General features: G+C 33.8%; 2 long non-coding RNA genes across 6 annotated transcripts in view; one reads left to right on the top strand and one right to left on the bottom strand.

Annotated features, from left to right (window-relative positions):
• LOC120354786 overlaps positions 1-12623 on the top strand; it is a 32222-nt gene extending 19599 nt beyond the window's left edge. Inside the window, exon 4 of the long non-coding RNA XR_005573176.1 lies at positions 12499-12623. This is a non-coding gene — a long non-coding RNA (uncharacterized LOC120354786). The remainder of the gene's footprint in view (positions 1-12498) is intronic.
• LOC111049953 overlaps positions 1-26730 on the bottom strand; it is a 189379-nt gene that overhangs the window by 122543 nt on the left and 40106 nt on the right. Inside the window, exon 6 of one of the 5 annotated variants that reach the window (XR_005573159.1) lies at positions 1018-5579. The exons of the other annotated variants lie outside the window; for them this stretch is intronic. This is a non-coding gene — a long non-coding RNA (uncharacterized LOC111049953). Of the gene's footprint in view, positions 1-1017; positions 5580-26730 lie in introns of those variants that run through there. 5 annotated transcript variants of the gene reach the window in all.

Here is a 26730-nt window from a genome sequence, read left to right as displayed (position 1 = left end):
ACATTTCACAATGACAGTACCTCAGATAGAAAGAGATGACGTGTCCATGATGTATAGAGTCTATAATTATGGATGGCTGAAGAACGGCATTCGGTATAGATACGATGTGCCTACGGAATATTTTACTATAAAGGACATATCCAACAGCTTAATAGTCGAAGCGAGCAAGACCCTGTGTAGGACCGTGGGTACCCTAGATCTATGTGATACGGGGAGTTATATCCACTCCCATAAGTCAGCTTGTATCCAGAGCATCCTAGAAAACAAAACAGAGACCCTGAACTGTGAACTATTGGTTTCCAGAGTTGAAATTATAGATCAAGTGATCCCAATCAGATCGGGAATTCTAGTGTACGGAAGGAAGATTGTCGAGGCTGGAATACTGATTAAGGGACATCCTAACATCCAATTCAAGAGGAGCCAAGATGAATCAGCTATCCACTTTTACAAGTATCAGAAAAACCAGTTTATAAAAATTGATAATACCTACTATAAAGAAAAAGCAAATGCTGAAGACATAAATATTATTTCGAGAGCCCCATCTTACCATGAAAAGAGAGAAGTGGATTTTGACATATTGGGAACTGAGTTCAGAGAGGATACAATGAAACATATTGAACTAAAGATCGAAAAACTCAGGGATCAGAGGATGGAGTATTATAGGAGCGCATACTTGCCCTCTCCTGGGAAAGTTGATCTGATTTCAATGATATTCATTGGCATATTCATAATTTTGCTAATAGTCATAATCATATTAGTTATATATATTAAAATTACGAAGAAATGGAATTCAAGAAGGAAGAAGAGAGCATCCACAAGCAGTGGAAAAGATGAGAGGATGAATCTGGGAGAATTCTTGTAAGAACCTCTGCTTAATTGAGATGACTTAGCGGCAAGTGCCTTATGTTAGGAGTTCATTTAGTCTTCCTTAACTGTACTTAATTATATATTGTAAGATTTGTAGTTTTAGCATCTTCTAGATGTTTTGTATCTTAGATTAGTATAATTACCATTATTTTATATTTCATCATAATGGACTCTAATAAGTGCAGTGTTATTCGAGTGCAGTGTTGTAATCCATTTAAGAAACCAAATCATTCTATTAGAGACAGAAAAAAATTAAGAAGTACCACATCATGAATTATTACCAGAAATACCCAACGGCTCTGTGATATGTGATAGTTGTAGAAAAAACCTAACAAAGTTGAAAAACGCCGAAGAAGAAGAAGAAAAAGAAGAAGATTCGTCCGGACCCGAGGTAAACATAACAATGACCCAAACTTCTCTGCAACATCAACAGTCGTCCAAACATTAAACGCTTCACTTCATGAACTAGGTGAGTCCCCAATCAATAAAAACAAAATTTCTTCTAAGAACTATGTTAGAACAAAAGTACAGAAAATCTCCTCATCAATGAAACAAAAACTATTTGTTGCTGCTGAAACTTCATCAGATAGTGATTCTGATATTAATGAACTAGTTCTGCAAAACTTGAAAATTAATTTTTTAAATTGCAATAGCAGAGCAAATCATGTCGAAATCATGTCATTTGACATACTCTCGAGTGTATGAACCTTTCAAATATTTGAAGCAGCTCCCTGAAGAACTTTCTTTGTCTATTGCACCAGCAGTTCCACTTAAAATAGGAAAAATCAAAGATGTCAAAGACCTCTATCCTTATTTGAAACAAGAGACGACAGTTTTATGAGGAGTTTTTTGCGAGAAGGGTAACTAACCAAGAAGCTGATTGACCAGTACACAACTTCTCCCCTGATTCAGAAGATGAAGAAAATGATGAACCGCTGGCCATGGATGTTTCTTCATAACACATTTACATATTATTTTCAAATAGGATAACACTCATATTTGGGGCATCATTTCAACTAATATTTGGCATCTGGTTTCAAGATTTCATTGAACTATGAACACTTTTGAAGTTTTATTTTTCATAAAGACATATATATAGTTTTCAGCCCAGTTATCAAGATTATATTAAATAGGAATAAATAAATGATTAAATACATTAAACAGTATTGTAATATTTATTATCTATACGAAATTTACTCATTAAATAACCCAAGACCTTATTGGGGAGAACAAATTTATAAGCCCTTATTGTATAGAATGTCAAAAAGAGTATTCTCCCGAATAAGGGCTTTCAACATACTTCCATATTATATTAAATTGAAAATGAAGTATCTTGAAATAAAATTTGTTTTCATTAATTTACCATAGAGAACATATTTTCAAAAGAATTGAACCATTCATATTTCAACAATGTTAACCGAATGTTACAAGATATATGTGTAAAAACTTTGGATCTTCATATCTCAGAATGATAGTTTTGAGTTACAGCCCTTATTGCACCTACCGCCTAAATTGTTATAAATCAGAGTGTTCACGAAAAATACATGATGAAATTAAGTCTGAACTTTTTGATCTATTTAGTTCTATGGATAAACCATATCAGGATCACTTTTTATCGGAATATTTGAAAAGTAAGGATGTTTTGTGTAAGAAGATAAATTCAAATGAATTCTTCAATAAAGAATGATTCAAACAGAACACTGTATACAGATAACTTCTACACTGACAAGCAATTAGCTCATCATTTGATTGATAGAAAACATCTTTTAGTAGGAACTTTACGAAATTGTAGGAAGTACAATCCTGTTCCTGTTGTTCAATGAAAACTGAAAAAAGGTGAAATGTATCCATTGGAGAGCAATACAAAAGTCATTGTAGGGAAGTGGAGGGACAAGCATGATGTTCTATTCTTGTACATATGCCAGAACTACAACCCTTGATGACAAAGCGTGGGGTTGTGGAAAACCAAAAGTTGTAATAGATTGCAATAAAGCAAAAACCTACATAGATTCATCTGATCAGAAAAAATCATATGGCTCCCCAGTAAGAAAAAGTATAATATGGTATCACAAGGTAGGCATAGAAATTTTATGCAACACAGCTGTTACTAATGAATAATCTCTTTTTGAAAAAAATGACAAATCATAAGATGAGTATTGTAAAATTTCGTGGATCAATTACGTTGGACTTACAACTGACCATGAATGAATTGCCAGAGCAAATTGTTGAAAAGGAACACAAGTTAGGTGATACTAGAAAAAGGGGTCATTGTAATTCACAAGTTTCTAAACAATTTGGTCATCAAACAGCATTGAAACAATGAATGATTTCAATAAAATGCATTGGCTGTGATGACAATTTCATGTGCATGCAGTGCTTTTTCAGTCACCACAGAGTAAAAAAGTGATGTACTGTCCACTGCTCCTAGCTTGGCTTCTGAGGTCTGAGGCATAGGGGGTAAATGAATGAGTGGTGCCATGTTGTTGACAACTCGGTAGTGTGACTACAAACCATGCTCACTAATAAAGCTATTCACCATTCAGCTTTCAGTTTTGTTTCCGCAGCTGACCGGAGTAAATGTCAAAACATTGTGTTATTTTTTAATTAAGTTAGTTATTCATCTTAAACTCAATTATTTTATGTATCAACTAAAAACGTTAGGATGTAATTTTACTTATAGATCGCTGGTTAAATTACAAATTTGGTGGGGTGGAAATTGCTCAATTACATTTGGCGAAGGCAAATAGACCACAGCGTTTGTGTACTCGCTACCTGGCTCTCCAGTGCCATATGTCACGCCTAAAACTAGATCGACTACATTCCTTCCAGAGGCCAAGTTACGAGCGGTGGACAGTATATAGTAGCTCTTGACCTGGCATATGCTGCTCTGTGATCGGTCTGGTGCTCAATTGGTGAAAAATCACTACTCATACATATATACATATTTATGTAAATTCATAAAGCTGCCACATTCAAGCACAATTGGACATTGGGCTTTAGCTGTGGATGGTAAACCGGGGTTTACCGAGGAGAGCTTTGTCAAAATAGCATCAGAAGTGGAGAGGAGTCAGGTGCCCATTTTTGGTTGTCTGATGCTTGATTGGGATGGCAAACTGGTTGTGGATCGCTGTGACTTGGGAAAAGCTAATCACTGTCAATCAGAGCTGGAAAATACCAATAGGATATTGCCTGATTAATGGCCTCAGTGCTAATACAAGAACTAATCTGATCGATCAATATTTACAGAAGCTTCATGAAACTGGAGTGAAAGTTGTAGCATTGACATTTGACAGTACAACTATGAATGAATCAGTGCTGGAGGGTCTTGGTGTTGAAATCAATGGGGAATCTGCAAAGAGTTGGTTTGCACAAAGGGTATTGAGTGGATCCCACTAACAAAGTGTATTGCCTTTCAGAAGCAGCCCATATTCTGAGGTTGATGAGAAATTTAATAGGAGAGAAGGAGCTTCTTCTAGATGGCACAATGCCCTTACTCAACAACAAAATTGAATGGCATTACTTTGCTGAGTTGGAAAAGCTCCAAAGTGAGGAGGGGAAGACCACGGTGAATTGTAGCAAACAAATATTTGTAAAAGTATACGTATATGCATAGAAAGATGAGTTTTATTAGATTAGTTGTAGTACTGCATTTGGTTTCAACTGCAGCATCCCTGAAAGAATCCATCGGGATTCCAGAAGTGGGGATCATCACGGAAGCAGATCGTATTGTACTAACCCCAAAGAAATATGTATTTTATAATCTGCATTTTAATATACAAAATATGAAGATAAACAGTTCAATTTTTGGAAATCACCCTTGTTTTGATAATTCTAGTTCTGATTTGGTGAAGCTGATAGTAACTGAGGGAAAAGATTTTGAGGAACTATTAACAACACTCCCATCAGAGGCTGGAATATTGACGACTGAAAAATGTCAATCCAATCCTGAAGAATGTGTGCAAGAAGTGATCAGAGGCTCTCGATCAAAGAGATCATGGGGGGAATCATTGGTGGTTGGCTTGAGTAGTGCCTTCTTTACTTTTGTATCCAATAGAGACCTTACCAATAAGATAGATAAATTGAGAGAAAACCTGAAGATAAACACTGAAGCAGATAGAAAATGGAAGATGAACTCAGAAGCCACATTAGAATCCATGAGGAAATACTCAGTATCAACAAGTGATTTACTGAAGAATGAAACATGTAGAAATCAGTTGCGATTTTCGTTGACGGAATATTTGTTCCAGATACAAAGCTATTACACAAGAATGAGGGACTTGATTGTCATGTCTCTAAATAATCAGGTATCACGTGATCTCATCAGTGTAACGGATCTTTTCAACACCATACTATTGAAAGATGAAATGAGAGATACTATTTATAGGATGAACCCTCACTTATTCTATGTATTATCAAATGTATTTATTTCATCATACGACAGAATAACTAACACACTACATTTCACAATGACAGTACCTCAGATAGAAAGAGATGACGTGTCCATGATGTATAGAGTCTATAATTATGGATGGCTGAAGAACGGCATTCGGTATAGATACGATGTGCCTACGGAATATTTTACTATAAAGGACATATCCAACAGCTTAATAGTCGAAGCGAGCAAGACCCTGTGTAGGACCGTGGGTACCCTAGATCTATGTGATACGGGGAGTTATATCCACTCCCATAAGTCAGCTTGTATCCAGAGCATCCTAGAAAACAAAACAGAGACCCTGAACTGTGAACTATTGGTTTCCAGAGTTGAAATTATAGATCAAGTGATCCCAATCAGATCGGGAATTCTAGTGTATGGAAGGAAGATTGTCGAGGCTGGAATACTGATTAAGGGACATCCTAACATCCAATTCAAGAGGAGCCAAGATGAATCAGCTATCCACTTTTACAAGTATCAGAAAAACCAGTTTATAAAAATTGATAATACCTACTATAAAGAAAAAGCAAATGCTGAAGACATAAAGATTATTTCGAGAGCCCCATCTTACCATGAAAAGAGAGAAGTGGATTTTGACATATTGGGAACTGAGTTCAGAGAGGATACAATGAAACATATTGAACTAAAGATCGAAAAACTCAGGGATCAGAGGATGGAGTATTATAGGAGCGCATACTTGCCCTCTCCTGGGAAAGTTGATCTGATTTCAATGATATTCATTGGCATATTCATAATTTTGCTAATAGTCATAATCATATTAGTTATATATATTAAAATTACGAAGAAATGGAATTCAAGAAGGAAGAAGAGAGCATCCACAAGCAGTGGAAAAGATGAGAGGATGAATCTGGGAGAATTCTTGTAAGAACCTCTGCTTAATTGAGATGACTTAGCGGCAAGTGCCTTATGTTAGGAGTTCATTTAGTCTTCCTTAACTGTACTTAATTATATATTGTAAGATTTGTAGTTTTAGCATCTTCTAGATGTTTTGTATCTTAGATTAGTATAATTACCATTATTTTATATTACTGATATATTAGGATATACATGTATAAAAAGACTAATAACCAAGACCCAGTCATGGCCTCTAGAAAAGATTGTCCAAAATTTAAGAGAAGTAGGATATGTTCCAAGGGAGTAGTCTGCCCTAACAAGCATGTATATGACAACCAGGCTACGATCTCAGATTTTAATATAGAAAAGGCTTTTGATTTGGTGATGGCTAGACTGACCCGAATAGAGGAAAAACAAGATCAAATCAATAAAGAATTGGAAAGTTTTAAGTATGGAGAATCTTTGGTAAAAAGCTACGAAACTGCGGACCAGCTGAAAGATTTAAACAAAAACTTAAAGATTGTTTGTGAGACTAACACATGTTTGTCGCAAGAAACAGAATCGTTAGCTAAACAATTAGTCAAATTAAAAATAACGGTAGAAGAGAACTCTAAAGAGTTGTCAAAACTAGGAATCACAGGAATCCCAACCAGGTATACCTTTCAGACTAGACCAGCTCCACAAGGATCGTTAAAAGATAGAGCTGAAGCAGTCTCATCAAATCCATCATCAAAGCCTATAAGTATAATCAAAAAATAAGACTAGTAAATCAATGTATCCATGTATCCAAAGTGAGGAGGGCCTCCATGTTGCCACAAGCTACACCAGTACCACATTGAGTGGCAAAGACAGAAAATGAAAGTAAAGTGTCATTAGCAGTGCAAACACTGAGTAATTTGGTAGGAAATTCAATGGAGTTCAAATTGGAGTGGAATACAAAGACAAAGGGCATAGGGCTTGATGCATTTTTGAATTGTGGGAAAACTGTTGAATTCATCAGGAAGGTAGTTGTCATTTTTGACTTATAAAATTCGTGTCATCCTCATGGTGTAGGTACACAGCATCTCATCACAAAAAAACCAGGCTCTAGTTCCAAGTCGCATCAAAGATGGAATTACTTATCTAAAATCATTGAAGCTTGCAAAAACGGAAAATTAGTCTGGAATTCCAAGCAAAGTACTCCTTTATATGGCCTTGTTTTAGATTTCCTGCCAATCAGAGGGATTGCAGAAGAGTGCCTTTGGGGAGAAGATCCAATTCTAAATAAAATATTTCTTGACTTGGAGACTGAGTCAAGATCATCTTGAGCTTTTTTCGCATCCATTCCTAATTGCGGGGGAAACAGCAATAATCCAACCACATTACAGTTCAGATATGCTTATAGAAAATGTTTGATTGCCTGGATTGATCCTTCTAAATATAAAAACTGTGACGCCGACAATAATACAATCCAACTCCTGGTAATATGCAGCAAGAAAATGTTCTACTGCAGGGCACTAATTCATCCCTGATAGGATTCGATCATGAATATGTTACAAAATAACTATAACTAAGTGTATTTTGTGAAAACGTTATACAATACATATAAGGAAATGTTGTGTGTGTTTGTGCCTGGAAGCTCAAATGCAGTTATTGTGTGGAAGCGATGTATGCAGCTGCATGACATGGAAAGACAGGTCTCATGAACAGTAAAGATGTGAAAACTGGACTTGTCAATCCTGCCCCTGACGTTGTCAAGATTTGTATGATGGTGGAGACAAACGTTCAGGTCAATGGACATACTTAACAAGAGGGACTCTAATTTGATACTTCAGTTCATTTGTTTGACTCAGTGGGCATTGTCAAGAGCCAGGAAAAAATGATATATTCAAAAATGTACCACATCTGCTGCTCGCGACAAAGTTGAGTGAAGAAACACATTTTTCAATACTATTGAAGATCATTTTTAAGCATTATTACTATACAAATTCACCATATGTGTCATGAAGAATCCGCCAACTTGATTCAGGGGCGCTCAAGTTTGCAAAGTTTCAACAAAACTAATTTTATTTAAAGGTCAATATCTTTGTTTTTGTAAAAAAATTACAACTTGTAAACAATTATTATTTTTATAAAACTTGTGAACAACTTGTTGCAACTTTTTACAACTTGTGAACAATCTCTGGTTGATCAGTCATTTGAAAAATTGAAATTCTCACTTAGGTCTACTTAATAAAACTGTTTGAAACACAAAAATCGAAGTACCCTTGTTCTTAAAAACTTTTGGAATATAGCCTAACATATTACAAACATGTTTCATTGAACTGAATACTTAACTTAAACTTATACTCCTGGTTGCATAAAAGTCTGTTATGTTTTAATCCAGATTAAATGCCACAAGAACCAATCAGAGAAGCCTTCTTTTCAGAAAAGCCTTCTCTGATTGGTCCTTGTAAAATTTAATCATGATTAAAATTTAACAGGCTGTTGTGCAACTGGGCCTTAGTGAATCATTTTCAATGAGTACCTTACTATAGCCTTTTCCTAGCTACTAAATTCATGTACTTACTAAAAAACTATTGAATACTATTGTGAAACTGGGCCTTAGTGAATCATTTTCAAGGAATAACCTACTATAGCCTTTCCCTATAAGGAGGTCCATGTTATAATGGCAGGGAAGAACGATAGGAGAAAAACGTTGCCAAGTCTCCATTTCGCCACTGACTGTACACAGCTGTTACCGTAAAATGGGGTGAATAGGATCACTGGGGTGAATGGGATCAAAACTTCAAAAAATGTTCAAATATTTTTTATAAATATTATGTATTAAATATAAATTCGATTTTTTTAAACCATTAAAAATGAAACATTCCAATGAATCTATTTTGTTATGTGATATTGAATTATCATTGGTAACACTGTTTGAATTGATCTCCAAACACATGTTAAATAATCAGCTGGTTTTCATAACCTACAAAACTTCACATGTAGGAATGTGAGGAGGTTAGTTAGTTTATTCCAAATCTGCAACATCTATTATGTTTGCAGCAGCTGCTGACGGTAATCTCTTACCCACTTATGTTTTTTATAGAGCAAAGCATCTGTACAACACGTGGATGGAAAATGCACCCAAAGGGAGTCATTTTAATAGAAGTGTATCAGGTTGGTTTGACAGTGCTTTGACGACTGGTTAGCAACAGTAATTGTGCCTTATTTCAGAAAACTTGATGGTACCAAAGTTATTATAGGTGATAATCCTTCATCCCATCTCTCGATTGAGTCAGTCAGATTGTGTCAAGAAAACAATATTAAAATGGTCTTTCTTCCCTCCAATTCCACCCACCTTACACAACCACTTGATGTGGAATTTTTCAGGCCACTGAAACAAAGCTGGAGCAAAAGTATTGAAAAAGTGGAAGATGGGTCCAGGACGAAATGAATGCACTGTCCCTAAGACTGTATTCCCGAGATTAGTATGTCAGCTCTTAGAGGACATTGCTCCCAACGCCGCCGAAAACTTAAAAGCTGGCTTTAAGAAATGTGGAATATTGCCATTCAATCCATCTCAAGTGATAGACCGGCTTCCTGTCCCAGTAGAAGAGATAGACATTAGTACAGTAGAAGCAGATGCTGTTGATAGCTCTCTGATTGAACTTCTTTCTGAAATGAGAGGCACTGCAAATGCAGCTCCTGTCAGGAAGAGGAAGACTAGAATTGCTGTGGAACCAGGGAAAAGTGTGAGAGTCGATGAAACTGATGAAGAAGTGAATGAGAATAGTGAAGAAGGAAGAGATGAAACTCATGAAGAAGAAAGGGATGAAACTCGTGAAGAAGGAGAAAGGGATGAAACTCATGAAGAAGAAGAAAGACATGAAACACATGGAGAAGAATGTGATGAGATAATTTTTGAAATTGATGGTGAAGGAATACCAGAATGTGAATATGATGTCATGGGTGCCAGTACCAGCACAGGTTACTCCTCTAATCAATTTACCCCATTTGTAATTAATCCAAATGACTTTGTTATTGTAAAATTCAAAACCAATAAAAATGAAAGAAGGTTCATTGCATTGGAGCAGAGTGTTTCTGGGATGTCAATAAACATAAAATGTATGCGGAAAAGGTCAGGAAAAAAGGATGTATATTTTGTATTTCCTGACATAGACGATTCATGCACAATAAATCAGGTTCAAGTGGAGAAAATTGTACATCCAAGTAAAACACATAGAGGCCAATATAGGTTTAAAATTGATTCTAAGTATTTGGAGTAGGTGGGCCTACTTTGGGTTCTAGGCCTACTTTTGATCAATTTTGGTTTCTTTTTTCAAATACCTTTACAATTTTTTAACTGTTAACATTTTTTGCAAAAGTTTTTAATTTTGATAACCTTTTTTCATCATATTTTGCACCATTATAATCAATCAATTATGATTGAATTTCAATCATAATGGTCAATTTCAAATCATAATGATTGATTATGATTAAATAATGTGTCAGGAAATAAAAAATTACACATTTTTTCATTTATTATGGTTTTTTAAAACCACAAAAAGCTATCCTATTGGTCCCACACATACTTTAATAGGTTAAATTATTAATTTTATATGTGTGATCCTATTCACCCCGACTATCCAATAGGATCAATAGGACCAATAGGATCAGACCTCATTTTATATATTTTTTTTAATCACCTTAGTTCAAAACCATTAACTGATAGATGTGTTGTGAAGTAGAAGGTAAGTCTCATAAATTAAAAAAAATATATTTTTTTAATATTTGGTGGTTTTTCTGTAAACCATTGTTGAAGTCAAAAAGTGATCCTATTCACCCCGCTTTACGGTACTCAATTCATCCCATTAAATTTAATCTAATAATGATCATTTCCTTGATAAAATAATCAATTTAATGTCAAATTGATCAAGAAAATATATTTTTTCATAATTTCGTTCAAAAATTTGCTTTCATGACTGAGATCAGATTTTTATTTTCATACAAACCTGAAATGGCGGCTAATTTAAAAAGCTGTGATACAACAATCTGAATTTCAAAACAAAAGAAATTGAGTTATTTGGTAGGTATTCTATTCCAATTTAATTTAAAAATAATAGAAAAATAGAAATCCTATTTAAAAATAAGTAATTTCAATGGATTAATTCTGAAATAACTTTTCAATATTATTTATACCGGTACGAGTAGGTCTAACCTATACGGGTAGGCCAACTTAAGCATGGATGAAGTCTAGGATGGTTAGTTATCTACTTTTAAAATGTCATTTCAGATATTTTAATTTGTGTTTCTCATAAGGTAATGTTGAAAAATTATTTCATTGTTTAAAAATACATTTCAAATCAATTATACGACTTGTGTACTCAAGTATTTTGATAGAATGAAGAAAAAAATGGCGGCTGAGAATATGGTTTGTTCAGTTTTGTACAGTCACTGTCAAAAGTAAATATAAAATTTTCTGGCAAATAGACAACATTGCAAAGCGAGAAAGAGATAGTGCTATCTGTTCTGTTGTATGATAGAAAAGGACAGCAACAGTATTGTCAATCGTACACTGCCATTATAATGTGGACCTCACTATAGCTACTAAATTCTATTAATAACTTATTAATAACTAAGGAATTCTATTGTGCAGAATTTATTTTGTTTGGTTAACTAAAGAATGTTACTTAATTTAATTATAATAATTCAATTACAGTAATTATAAATATAACAATTCATTATTCGATTGTTTGTCTCTTGTTGTACTTTTATACCCATTTGTAGTCTAACTATATAAATGTGTACATTGAATTTCACATGGTAAACAACTATATTAAATGGATAATATTATTGTGAATATTATCATAATGATATTTGGAATCAAGCATGCATTTCGTTGAAAATGAAGACTGGCCAAACAGCTTAGATTTTCTACCAATATTTTACATACATTACATTTCTGTCTCCACTAAGAACTTTCAACACAGGTAAACTTTGTAATTTCAAGATTCGAATTTTCACAATCTCACTTGCATTATGTTATGACAGGATAAGAATTTACAATGAATAGTTTGCGACTCACAACACTTTATATTCAACTTTGAAGAATTTATTATAAGCATCACTTATACATGAGGTGGATTAAATAGAGAAACTTGTGATTGGAAATGTTCCCGATCCCAATGCTCATTACTTCTAATAAAGTAATTAGGTGCTAATAATAGCCAAATGTATTCAATTAAAATTGTATGTCTCATGGTTGTCTGATCCTTCTCTTCTACATATATAAGTATTCCCTAAGGAATCCACCCTCCACGTGCACGTATACCTAACAATGTGTGGAATTTTGTAAGTTGGACTGTTTCTTGATTTTTCAGGTGCAAGGGCAACTACATGTAGCTGAGAAGAAAATGTGTTATTTTGTTGTATGGACAAAGAAAGACATTCATATTGAAAAGATCGAGAGGGATGACAGGTTTTGGACCGAGAAAATGGAGAAAAAGTTAATTTATTTCTACCATCATGCCTTGTAGCCAGAGATACTGGATCCTTGAACTTGCCTAAGTATGGCAATCAGGGAGCCATCAATCCCATTTTCTCATTTTATTTTTAAATAAAGTCTCATTGAAAATTATCACATCTATTGGTTTTTTGTTTGTCCTTCTTAGTTCTTATAAAATGGACAGTTGTAATAACATTAGAAATTAAGAACATGGATTAAAAACGTTGACCACACACCTTATAGACCTAAAGGTATATGAAAAAACTTAATAGAGTTGGAATTGAAATTAAATCAAGATAATAATATTTTTAAACTTTACTGTATGAAAAGAGATATTGTGGATTTTCTCCATATAAAGGTGAAATGAAAGCGATGTTGTCAGTTCCACATAATTTTTTTGAACAAATAAACTAAACCAATATGGCTCAAATAAATTATGTGGAACTGACAATATCGCTCTTATTTCACTATTCTATTGAAATTTTATAAAAATATTTGAAAATATCAGCAGTATGTACAACTTTCCTTTTCATAAACTATTCCATCATTGTATACAAATCGAATTTATACGATTTCCAACTTGATGAACCTGTATATTTGCAGTTATTGAACGAAAGTTATAACATGATTTGACGACATATGTTATTGAGGATATAACCAATACCTACTATTAATAAAAAGCTATTACTATGTAATAGTGGGTATTAAAACAGGGTAACGTTGAAATTGTGTAAGAAAAATGTGTGGTGACATCACCAAACCAAACCAAACCTCACCTTCATTGTTTTGATGTTTCAAAACTACACTAAAGTTCACACTACAGCTATTCATTTGTTTCATTTTTTCATTGCACAATAATCATGAAATTGTTGATTGAACCATTATGCAAAGAAATATATTTTGTGAATTGCAAACTTTGTCAATCACTCCCACAACAATAACCATGATAATGGTCACTGACTATAGCTCTGAAGAAAGAAAGCTCTCAGACTAGTTAGATAGAAAGAAAATGAGAAAGAGAGAGAACGAGTAAAAAGGCTCACAATCAGTGCATTAGGCTTAGGCAGTGAACTGACTGTGAGCTACTGTTCTGACTGTGTGAACAATGCATTGGAACTAAAAACGCGCTTCTGACAGAACCGTTCAACTGATTTGTTTGAAATTGAAATTATTGAAAAAAAATTTGCCTTTAAAATGACTACCTGCATTAGTTGAATTTTTACTTATTATAAAATTTATCAATTGTAAAAACCTATTCAGATTGAAAAAGAATGTATTAAGTGAATTGAAAACATTGTCAATCACTCACTCCCACAACAATAACCACGATATGGTCACTGACTACAGCTCCAAAGAAAGAAAGCTCTGGAACTAGTGAGCTAGAAAGGGAGAGAGAGAATGAGTGAGGAGGCGCTCAATCAGTGCGTTAGGCTTAGGCAGTGAACTGACCGTGTGCTACTGTTCTGACCGCGTGAACAATACAATCCAATTGAACAATGCATTGGAATTTCAAAACTTCATTGTTTTGATGTTTCAAAACTACAATAAAGTTCACACTACAGCTATTCATTTGTTTCATTTTTTTCATTGCACAATAATCATAAAATTATTGATTGAACCATTATGCAAAGAAATATATTTTGTGAATTGCAAACTTTGTCAATCACTCCCACAACAATAACCATGATAATGGTCACTGACTATAGCTCTGAAGAAAGAAAGCTCTCAGACTAGTTAGATAGAAAGAAAATGAGAAAGAGAGAGAGAGAGAGAGAACGAGTAAAAAGGCTCACAATCAGTGCATTAGGCTTAGGCAGTGAACTGACTGTGAGCTACTGTTCTGACTGTGTGAACAATGCATTGGAACTAAAAACGCGCTTCTGACAGAACCGTTCAACTGATTTGTTTGAAATTGAAATTTAAATTATTGAAAAAAAATTGCCTTTAAAATGACTACCTGCATTAGTTGAATTTTTACTTATTATAAAAGTTATCAATTGTAAAAACCTATTCAGATTGAAAAAGAATGTATTAAGTGAATTGAAAACTTTGTCAATCACTCACTCCCACAACAATAACCACGATATGGTCACTGACTACAGCTCAAAAGAAAGAAAGCTCTGGAACTAGTGAGCTAGAAAGGGAGAGAGAGAACGAGTAAAAAGGCTCACAATCAGAGCATTAGGCTTAGGCAGTGAACTGACTGTGAGCTACTGTTCTGACTGTGTGAACAATGCATTGGAACTAAAAACGCGCTTCCGACAGAACCGTTCAACCGATTTGTTTGAAATTAATTTTAAAATTCTTGAAAAAAAAATTGCCTTTGAAATGACTACCTGCATCACTTAATTTTTTTCTTAATATAAAAATAATCAATTGTAAAAACTGTTTCAAATTGGAAAAAAATCAGCATATGGTAGAGAGTTTAAAAACTTTAAGCTGATTGCAGAACAGTCTTGGTCTTCCATATTGGACTAAAAATAAGTAAGTAATCACAAGAAGTAATTTGACCCCAACAGTGCTATCTATTGGGCTAGAATCACAATTTTTTGCATGCTGGTTCACTTTAAATAATTAAGTCCACGCTGTTAACTATGGGCGACGTTATGTGTTGACTCTGCAACCAGGCATAATCATTTGAAAGTACTTTAGAAATGACCAAGTTTGGAGAATCTTCTATGAAAAGTTCACTTTATTAATAATTGGACCAATAATTGGAAATAATTCATTAATCATTTAAAATGATTGACGTTAAGTACTTTGAAGTACATTGAAATCATTTGGAATGCTTCAAAGTATGGTTCAACTGGAAATTATTTCTAGTATTTTCATTCAATAGGGTACCTCATATAAAGAAATTGATTTTTTGAGGGTAAATATAATAGCTTAATCCCATATTAATATTGTTACCCTAATTAGCAAACCACGTAGCTCTACTTTCTTGTCAAGTTGACTTTTTGATGCCAACCTATAAAAGGTTTGGAAACCTTTGTCCTCGTTGAGTTTACTGAGTCAAATGATGTTTCAGTAGTTTCAAAACAATGGATTGAGGCGAGGAGAAGAGGAAGTTTACAGAAGTACTGATGTAAGGAAGGCAGCTGTGAGCCACAGATTACCACAGGAAACTTGGAAAATTTGGGCAGTTGACGTATTACCACCTTGTGGTAAATAGATTTTCAACAAAAAAGAATTATTTACAAAATTGTTATTATTTGATTGGATGAATTGATTAGCCTAATTATTATTTCATCATTTTGTCCGTGTCTGCTCAAGTCCAGCCTGATGTGACATCACCCTAAAATTTTATAAACCCGAAACACAACACAAGCACAAGAAATATTCAGGAAAATATTTAATTTTGAATTTAGAGCATAACATTTTCATTTACTCACAAAAATAATTATGTGTAAGAACTGTTTAGAAACTATTAAGGTAACATGCAGTCCGCCTGCACTAAAAATGGAATATCTTTGTCAGCCTAGTGAAATTAGACCTACCCAAAACAACAGTACTGTAATTCATTTTCATATACACAGATTCCTGCCGATTGGCTGAAATTCTTACTTCAGAAATAAGAAAGTTATTACACTGTTGCAGCAGGCAGAGCTGGCTTGAAATACCATTCTGAGCTCGCATGTGGTCCACCAGCAGATGTAACTGAATACTTATCTGGAGCAGAATTTTCTTAGGGTACCCTCCACTAACAAAAGGCTTCATTGCAAATAATTAACTATCTTGACTTATAAATTTACAATGATCAAAAATTAATTTTGAACATTGAAATGCCTAAAAATGTTTTATTTTTGATAGTAATATGATTTCAAGATAGAACTGGTTTATATTCTTGCAAATAATTTTATGGAAGCACTTAGAAGAGAGAGAGAGAGTTTCAACATCAAATGCTCCTCACTTTGAGTAGTGGAGAGTCCGAGGTGATGGGGAAAAAACACCGAACAATACAAGAAAACTGGACAGAGAGATAGAAAGTGATGAGGAGTCGAGTAGTGAACAGGATCTTTCATCTCCGTCTAACTTACACAACTTCAAGTTCTGATCATGGGTTTTTCCTTTGCTTCTTTAAGATGTTATAAAATGCTTATACAATCTTTCTTTTGCTTCTTTTCTGCCAGTCAATGCTAACTTTCAAGATTCTGAATAAAATCTTTTATGATTTATTTTTTTGCTTGTTCCAGAAGAGCTACAAAAAAAGAATAAGTCGAGCACTTCAAGTCTTAGTGAGGATGAACTATGGGAATTGTGCCGTGAAAGTGGAATTCAAACAGTAACTAGTGATCATGACTTTGATTTATTACTGCAAGGTGTTGATAAGAGCTCAGGGGTTCAAGGTAATGAGATCACCATGGACCTTGAGGTTTCTTCTGCATGTTATTTGAATGAAGAAATCAGTAGGTATTGCTGATTTTGATGCTGAAAAAGAAAATAATAACTTCATTGAAGACTGCAGTATACCTACACCACTAGAAAGTGAGATCGCTATTCAAGCTAGTGAGATTGCCATGGACATTGAGGTTTCTACTGCATCTTATTCGAATGAAGACAACAGTATTGTAAATATTGAGACTGGAAAAGGAAATAATAACAATGGAGTTGAAGACTGTAATACGCCTACATCACAAGTATGTGAGATCGACATCCAAGCTAGCGAGATTGCCATGGATATTGAGGTTTCTACTGCAGTAGACAACATTTCAAATATTGAGACCGAAAAAGATACTAATAACTGTTGTATTGAAGATTGTGATAGACCTACATCAAGTAAAAGAAAATTAATGGGTGAGGGCAGTAGAGCTATATCAAAAGAGAAACGAATGAGAGGCCAAGCCTATGTAGGCTTCAGAAGAGAGGATAAAAAATCTACAAAAAAATAATCCATGATGTACCGAGAGAAGAGAGAAAAATGGGACCTAGATGTACATCAATTTCATGTAAAAAGTTCAAAACAAGATATTGTTACATGATATCTGATACAATGCGCCAAAATTTGTTTGAAGAGTTTTGGCAAAGAATGGACTGGAAATGTAAAAAAGTTTATGTTTGTTCCCTAGTAGATGTCTGCAAAACAAAACAAGAAACAAAGAAAAATGATGCTTCCAGGAGGAATTTTTCTCACTTCTATCATTTAAAGTACAAAGAAGAAAAATATGCCGTCTGTAAATTCATGTTCCTGAATACTCTTGGTCTCACTGACAACGGGGTTCGCTATTGGATTGAAAGTAACTTGAATGCAACAGAAAAACTGCCTATCAATAAAAACACAGTTTGTAATGAGAATGACATAGAAACCCCTACAACCGAGCATTGTAATACTTCAAGAACAGTTTGTAATGCTGGCCAATCGAAGAAAGCGTGTGAGCAAGAGAAATTATTTCTTTACAAATTTTTGGAGGCATTACCTAAACTTCCCTCGCATTATTGCAGAAAATCGACAAACAAAATGTATCTACAAACATATTTAAGATCTATGGCTCATTTGTATGAAATATACATTGATCATTGTGCAAACTTAAATGAAGATGCTCTTGGAAGAACGGAGTTTAAACGAACTGTTGATAGTCTGAATATGAAAGTATTTAAACCACGAAAGGACAGGTGCGATGTATGTTACGCATATGAAAAGAAGAACTTAGAAAAAGACGTTTATGAGGAACATGTTCGGCGAGGTCATGAAGCTCAAGAAGAAAAAATGAAGGATAAACAGGATGCTCTAGATGGAAAATGTTATACTATCTGTTGCGATGTAATTATGGTGCAAAATCTACCTATTGTAAGTGCAAGTTCCGCATACTAAAAATTAAAGTTGTGTGTACACAACTATACAGTTTATAATTTGGCTACACATGATGCCAAAAACTATTGGTTTGATGAATCCACCAGTGATCTTAGTGCGTCTACATTTGCCACTTGTTTAGTTCAGTATGTTTGTGAACTTCTTGATATTGCTCCAAAACCAGTAATAATATATTCAGATGGATGCGCAGATCAAAATCGAAATTCAACTCTTCCCAATTCTCTTCTCCATTTGAGTATGTCTCAGAAAGTTGTGATAACCCAGAAATTTATTGAAAAAGGTCATAGCTAGGTATTAAAAAACACTTCTGATTCCAACAATGTTACTCTCCTGTACTTTTTTTCTGTAATAGTGATAGCTGAATCTTGGAGTTCAACACCACGTATCTCTGTCTGCTGTGGGGAACAACACCACGTAACTCCTTTATATTATTTAATCATTGTTGATTTTGTGAAACTTTAATGAAATATGTTAACATATGTTGTAATGTATCAGAGAATACCATTATATTTCATTCATAGATAACTCTCTTCTAAAAAACATGTTTTTTTGCTCTCCTCAAAAGTTGACAGAATTTATTGTGATAGGTGGTGTTGCTGTGGCAACGACGATGTATTATTTACTTAAATAGATGTTTAGGTCAATACATCAAATATATGTATTTGACAATATGTATATTAGACATATATTATTCAAAACATGAAATAGATGTATATTCAATTTGGAGAAAAGTGCTGATTGCTCTTAGATTTTTTGCTGATGGTACTTTCCAAAGAGAGACTGGCGATTTATTCATTATATGTGAGTACTGCAGCTTCATGTCGCATTGTATGACATTGTACACTATGTACTCGTACATAGTGTTACAATAGCTATTTGTCTAGCAATAAAAAAAGATTATATCAAATTCCCTACTGGAGAATACGCTAGAAAAACAAAAACTAATGTTTTGGCGAAATATGGGTTCCCTAATAAACATTAAATGTTCTCAGTTGCGTCAATGGCACTCTCATCCCCATTGTCTGTCCCACAACTTCTGACAAAGAGTACCGGAGTGGAAAAGGGATATTTTCAATTAACATCTTGGCAGCAGCTGGAGCTAATCTGGAGTTCACAAATATTGTTGCTAGATGGAAAGGGAGTACGCATGTCTCATGAGTTTTGAAAAACTCGTCACTGTATACAGCATTTGAAGAACGTGATATGGGCGGGATTCTGATTGGAGATAGTGGTTACGCATGTAACAGGCAAGTACACTTATTGATTTGATCCTGAAATATTGCAGATAAGGTTTTCTATCCCATCCCAATCAATTATTATTGCAACACAATCTGATGAAGTATTCAATAATACTTTCATATTCAAACATTATTATATCAATAAAGCAATTTTAACATTATATCCTATTATATTAAGCGAACAATTTCTGTATTTATATATCTGGTTATTTATGTTTAACGGATCTCGAAAACGGCTCTATCGATTTTCACGATTTGGTACATAGTAGGTTTATGATATAAAGATTCGATTGCACTAGGTCTCATCCTTGAGAAAACTCGCTGAACGACATTAAAAGGATAATTCATCCTTGGCTGAAACAGCTGTGAATAGTAAAAAAGTGAGTATGTGAATATCGCATCCCTGAAATTCATAAGATGATGTATAGCCAGCTGTGAAATATAAACACGATCATTTTAGAGAATTGTGTTCTGTTTATAAATAAAAATAACGAGCGAAGCTCGGTGCCCCGATATTTAGTATAAACATTTATTAATTCACATAATATTTGAAGTTATTATACTGGTTTGTATAGCAATGAGAATTTAAAGTAACATAAATAATGAGAATACAATGATTTATTTGTTTTCGTTATAGTTATCTCAATTGATGTTAACAACATATTATATGAAGGGCACAGGGGAAAAAGGGGTTAAGTCAATTTTTTCTCATTTTTTTTTTATTTCACCGTTGCATAGCGACAGAGAAGAGCTTTCAGATGGTATGGTTAAACTATAAAAAAGGGGTTAGATCACCATGAAATAAGTGATTGAAAATATTTACTACAGCGGAAGAAGGAGTCAACTACAGCGCTACTGCGGAAGAAGGAGTCAAGTTCAGTACTGTTACTGTATGAAAGGCACGGCAGTCGCTACACAGTCTCTGTTACTTCACAATATTCATACTATTATTTCATTGCACAATATCCTTCTTATAATTATTGATTCTTCAATCATTGATTTAGAAATAGTGTTTTTTTATTATTTTTTCTAATTTATCCTATCAATCGAATCTTAACAAGTACGGTACTTGTTTTGAACACAGCTGTCACTAGTCTTCAGTTCGTTTTTGGTTGTTGAGGTTCTGTATGTAGGTTATGCATGTGGGCAATCCGTAGAAGATAATAATTTTATTATTGTTTCGTTGATTTTGGTAGCTTTTCAGTGTTTTGTAAAATGAGTGACTGTGAAGAATTTTGTGATATAAAGACAAAAAAAAAAACGTAGGATTAAAGGGCGACTAGTTGATGTGGCAAAACAAATTAGAATCCAGAGCCATGAAGCCGGTGCATCGTGTAAATGTAGGAATAACTGCTTCGACATGGAAGGACTTACTTAAGACGTGAGAGACAAAATATTACAAAATTTTAACCTTCTAGAAACCGTAAATGAACAGAACTCTTATCTTTGTGGACTGATTTCTATTGTACCTGTGCAAAAACGACGATCTACTGTAGCTATTGAGTCGGCGAAACCTAGAGACGTTTCATGTAAGTACAAAGTTCGAGCTATTCATAAAGAAACTGTATCTGAATGGCTTGTATGCCGGAAGGCTTTTATATCTATTCATGGCATCACCAATAAGAAAATAGAGTATTTAATTAATGCCTTGAAGGCGACTGGTTGTGCTCCAAAAGATAAACGTGGCAAGCATAAAAACAGACCCCACAAAATGAGTGATGAGGTGAGAGATTTGATAAAAGAGCACATTGGGTATTTTAATGGAAGAGGTGCTCATTACTGTTTGCATGATACATCCAAGAAGTATCTCCCTGATGACCTGAATATTTCAATCATGCACAAAATGTTTATAAAAAAACATTCCAATGTGAAGTGCTACTATGAGACATATAGATCTTACATGCAAGAAAATTTTAACATTTCTTTTGGATATTCAATAAGGGACACCTGCAGTTTCTGCGATGAGAACAATGTCAAAATGAATGGTCTTAAGGCTAAATTGAAGGACAGGGAAGATACAATTCAGTTAAACAAAGATTTAAAAGCACTTGAAACTGGGTTAAAGCTTCATAAGCTGAAAGCTCAAAAATTCTATGATATTAAAAAGAAAGCTCGTTTAATATCAAAGAAGATGACAGCAAATGAAGCGATTTGTATATGTACCTTTTTCTCAGCTTCTGTTAGAGATAGGATGCTGAAATTTTTATGGCATATTATACTGACCAATAAGTTTATTTTGTGTGTATGTTTCTATGTAATAGCTGATATTATCATTGGAAAAAAAAATCAGCCATGTTTTCAGATTCAAAATTTTAGAGTTTTTGTATTTTAATTTTAGAAAATCTAGTTTTTCCTCTATATTGATTTTATACACACAAAATATTAGAATGGTAGTAAGCTTTAAAACAAAAAAAATGCAGGTCTCTATCTATAATAGATCCTGAGAAAAAGGTACAAATGTTAACATGGAGTAACATACGATTACGGACTCCCCTTCTTAAGTAATTATTTACCTGAGGACGTTAAGGACTTACATATTTTTGGGGACTCTTGTGGCGGTCAAAATAAGAATTTAACAGTGTATCGTTTCCTTCACTATGTGGTTCATGTTCAGAAAAGATTCAAAAGTGTGCAGTTTACATACCCAATAAGAGGACATTCCTATACGGAATGCGATCGCAACATGGGCCGCATAAAATCAAACTTTTGGGCTGACTTGCCATCAGAGTGGGCCGATCATATTCGTGATGCTCGCCAAAATCCGTCACCGTTTACTATAGAAGAGATTGACTATTCTTTTTGGCGAGATTGGACAAAGTATTTTCAGATGACGTATTCTAAGAAGATACCTGTACTCATTCGTGCAATGAAGGAAATAAAAGTGACACAAACTTCTTCTGACCGACATATTATGCAAAGTGAAATCGAAAAAGAGTTCTTTTTTATGTGATCAGGGAACCTCACATGTTTGTCATAGACATGTATTAATTAGAATATTGTATGCACTTGTTATTAATTCATGATGTTATTGCAATAATTATTTTATGATTTATTTATAGTATGATTTGACTGTAATTATATTTTGAGGTTACTACCAATATATTTTTATTATTTTTATCTCAACCTCGACTACAAAACGTTGTTGTAATAATGGTTATACATATTGCATATATTTTGGTTAATGAATTTGAATTGTTTTAGAATAAGATCCGGGGTAAGTTGAAATTGTTTTAAAAGTGTGTTCTAGTATGACTAATAAACTATTCTGAAACTAATAAATAGTTTTCAAACTAATAAACTACTAAATGAGCATAGAAAAAACACAACTACAGTAACTGCTGTGATTGAATATGTAGAATATTTTTTTAGAGAAATTAGACAAAGGAGAAAATAATATATTTGAAACCTTCCTTGATTTGACAAAAGCATATAGTAGTGTTGATCATAGAATGCTATTGGACAAACATAATTAAAACTTATGGACTAAAGTGTGAAGTTCTCAGTTGGATAGAGTCATATTTAGAAGGCAGGCGATAATATGTGAATATCAACCATATCAATAGAAATAACTTGTATGATGTTACTATACGTATAAGGCATATTAAGTAACTTACTCTGTACCACAGGGATCTGTTTGGGTATTCTTGAACCTTTGATATTTGGGAAGACTGCCTAAATATGCCTATGATGTCATTGAAAATAACAAATTTTATATGTATGCTGATGATATAAGTTTATGCACAGACAAGAACATTAAATTCACTGGAAACTAAATGTAAGTTTTCAATATTGATTTAAAAAAAAACTATTTGAGGAGGAGAAATCTATTACTAAATGATGATAGAACTAAATTTTCCATTCCATGTGCAGAAAATCCAATATTAAGAGTTTAGATAAATCAGATAATTAAAATGAAATGAAATTTTTGGGCATTTGTCTCAATAGCATGCTTAACTGGGAAAAACATTTACTTATTGCATTACACTTGCTTATTTTGCCATTGCATATGGAATTGAAATATTTATGAAGCGACAAGTATAGGTATCCTATTGTATTAAGCGAGCAAGCTCTGTATTTATTTATATGGTTATATATTTATGTCCAATGGATCTCGAAAACAGCTCTAACGATTTTCACGAAATTTGAATCATAGTAGGTTTGTGATATAAAAATTCGATTGCACTAGTTCTTAAATTGGATGGGAAGTAACAAATAACAAAATAACAAATTTTATATGTATGCTGATGATATAAGTTTATGCACAGACAAGAACATTAAATTCACTAGAAACTTTTTTCGTGTGAAGTTACAATTTATTATGGGGTGAAATATACTCATTACCTTGGTGATGGTGACAGTAAAGGGTTCAAAAAAGTTATAGAGGCAGCTCCATATGGTACACAGGAAGTAGAGAAACTTGAGTGCATAGGGCACATCCAGAAGAGAATGGGATATAGATTGAGAAAGCTAAGGAATGAATTCAAAGGAAAAAAATTACCTGATGGCAAACCAATATCAGGTAAAGGGAGACTTACAGACAAGCTAATGGACAATCTACAAAATTATTATGGTATGGCAATAAGAAACAACACAGGCAATTTAGAAAATATGAGGAAGGCAGTTTGGGCAGTTTACTTTCATTCAACCTCAACAGATGAATCGCCAAAGCACCAGCTCTGCCCAAATGATGAGAACACCTGGTGTAAATACCATAAATCAAAAAAAGTAGGTTCTGAATATTCCCACAAAACTCCCATCCCATCTGCAATAGCTGACGTGATAAAGCCAGTGTTCAGATCTTTAGCAGACCCAGATTTGTTGAAAAAATGTCTACATGGCCGAACACAGAATCCAAATGAGAGTTTTAATAATGTAGTCTGGAACCGAGTCCCTAAAAATACTTTTGTTGGGTTAGATACATTACAATGTGGTACCTTCGATGCTGTGATCACTTTCAATGAAGGCAATAGTGGTAGGATAGATGTTCTGAAAAAATTGAAAATAGACATTGGTGAGAACACTACTTATGGTTGCCAGAAAATAGACCAGTGGCGCGTGAAAAACTCCATCAAAGAAGCTGAGAATTTATATAAAAAGTGTGAAAAAAGGGGTAGGAAACGTAAAATTGATGAAGATGAAGACCCTGACAACCCAGCATATGGTGCAGGAATGCACTGAGCTCCAATAAGAAGAGGAATAATTCAGTAACAAAAGGAATGCTGAAAAATGTAAGTCAAATTTTCAACACGCTATTACTCAAAATTAAGAATTTTGATACTAATGACCCGTTTTCTCAGAAACTATTCATGATAGGTCAATGAATTTTTAACCACTTATTATCTATATAGAGATGTACTTACTGAAACTTTTTAGAGCCTCTAGAATCAAAAATAAAATTAATAAAAATGAAAATGCATTGAAAAATTGAATATTAATTTCTTATTTAGAATTTTTTTTTTTTTAATGCACTGTATGAATAGTTTGAAAACTTTTCAGTGGTTACACAACATATTGATCTGTATGTATGCAAAAAATGGAAGCTGTAAGTGTAACAGGAGCTGAGAAAACGGGTCATCAATATTGGTAATTTAACATTGCTGGTATACAAGGTACGAGGTCCCCTTAAGTTGATGGAGAACAGATTGTTCGGTCTGAGTACAAATGAACTAAGAAAATTGGCTTATCAACTTGCTAAAAAATAAAAAAAGCATAGTTTCAATGACTTGATAGCAGTAGCAGAAAAGGACTGGGTTGCTGCGTTTTTAAAATGAAATACAACTTTGTCAATCGGGAAACCTGAAGCCATATCAATAACTAGGGCTATGGCCTTCAACAAGTAAATTGTAGGAAAGTTTTATTTGCTACTATGTGAGCTCTATGACAAAAATAAATTCACCTCTGACAGGATTTTCAACTGCGATGAGAGTGGAGTATCATCAGTTTCAAAAAATACCTCGAAAATACTAGCTACTAAAGGGAAAAACAAGTAGGATTATTATATTCTGTTGAAAGAGGAAAAACAGTGACAGTTGAATTCTGCATGAGTGCTTCTGGGCTGTAAATGCTGCCACTTCTTGTGTACCCTAGGCAGAGAATGAAGCCTGAATAACTGCTACCCTGGCATGTGGGCTGAATGCAAGGATGGATGCGGAAACAATTTTTTGAAAATTGGTTTGAGAAATTCATAGAATTTTCTGGTGCAACAATCAAAAAACCAGTCCCTTTATTGTTGGATGGCTACTCTACCCATGATCAGAGCATAAAAATTTGAGAAAGAGCTGGGGTCAAAGAAAGACTTTGGTTCAATTGAGAACCGTTTTATTTAATATAAATGCACACTTCAGAAGAAGTGAACACACAAGCAAGAAAAAGATTTTTCTTACCCACACAAGCAAGAAAAAGATTAAATTTGAATGTTTCTAAATATAAACTGGTAGTATTATTCAAATTGAAAAAACAGTGTCCATAACAATAACAAACCATACCAATATAAAAGCAGCCTGTATTAGAAAAAAACAAGGTTTAAAAAAGCATAACCTATTTTGGCCCAGAGAAAAGCTGGGTCAAAGAGGGTCGCAATTTTTATGGAATTTTTAAATAACAGCTGATTATTACCGCGAAATATTGAATAGCAAACATTAAATAAACAAGAAGTTCTTATAGTATTCAATATTAGTATTTTAATTCTATTCAAGTTATCATGAACGATTTTTTATGTGTGAGATGCCTATATTTTTAACTGGAAGACATTGGAAACATTTATTGACCATTTTTATGATCAAGGAATCAAGTATTTTTATATCTTCATTTACTTTTGTGGTTAGGTTACTCTTGTTACTGATACTGAGGTGGTGATTGTTATATTTTCAAAACAATAAGGTATCCATTAGGTTTGAAACATAAATATTTACACTTTAAAAAAATTTATTCAGTTCTTCAACTCCCTAAAACATCACTACTCACATTTTCTCCGGGAGATAGCAGCTCTTTTTCGATTTCTAACTACACAGAGCCCTACCATAGCATCTCTAGTTGCTATCTACGTCATTGTAGTAGTCTC

This window comes from Nilaparvata lugens, chromosome 1 (genome assembly GCF_014356525.2).
Source record: "Nilaparvata lugens isolate BPH chromosome 1, ASM1435652v1, whole genome shotgun sequence".
NCBI classification, from domain to species: Eukaryota; Metazoa; Arthropoda; class Insecta; order Hemiptera; family Delphacidae; genus Nilaparvata; species Nilaparvata lugens.
Note: the sequence above shows the minus strand (reverse complement) of the source record. Positions and strands in the feature narration are given on the sequence as shown.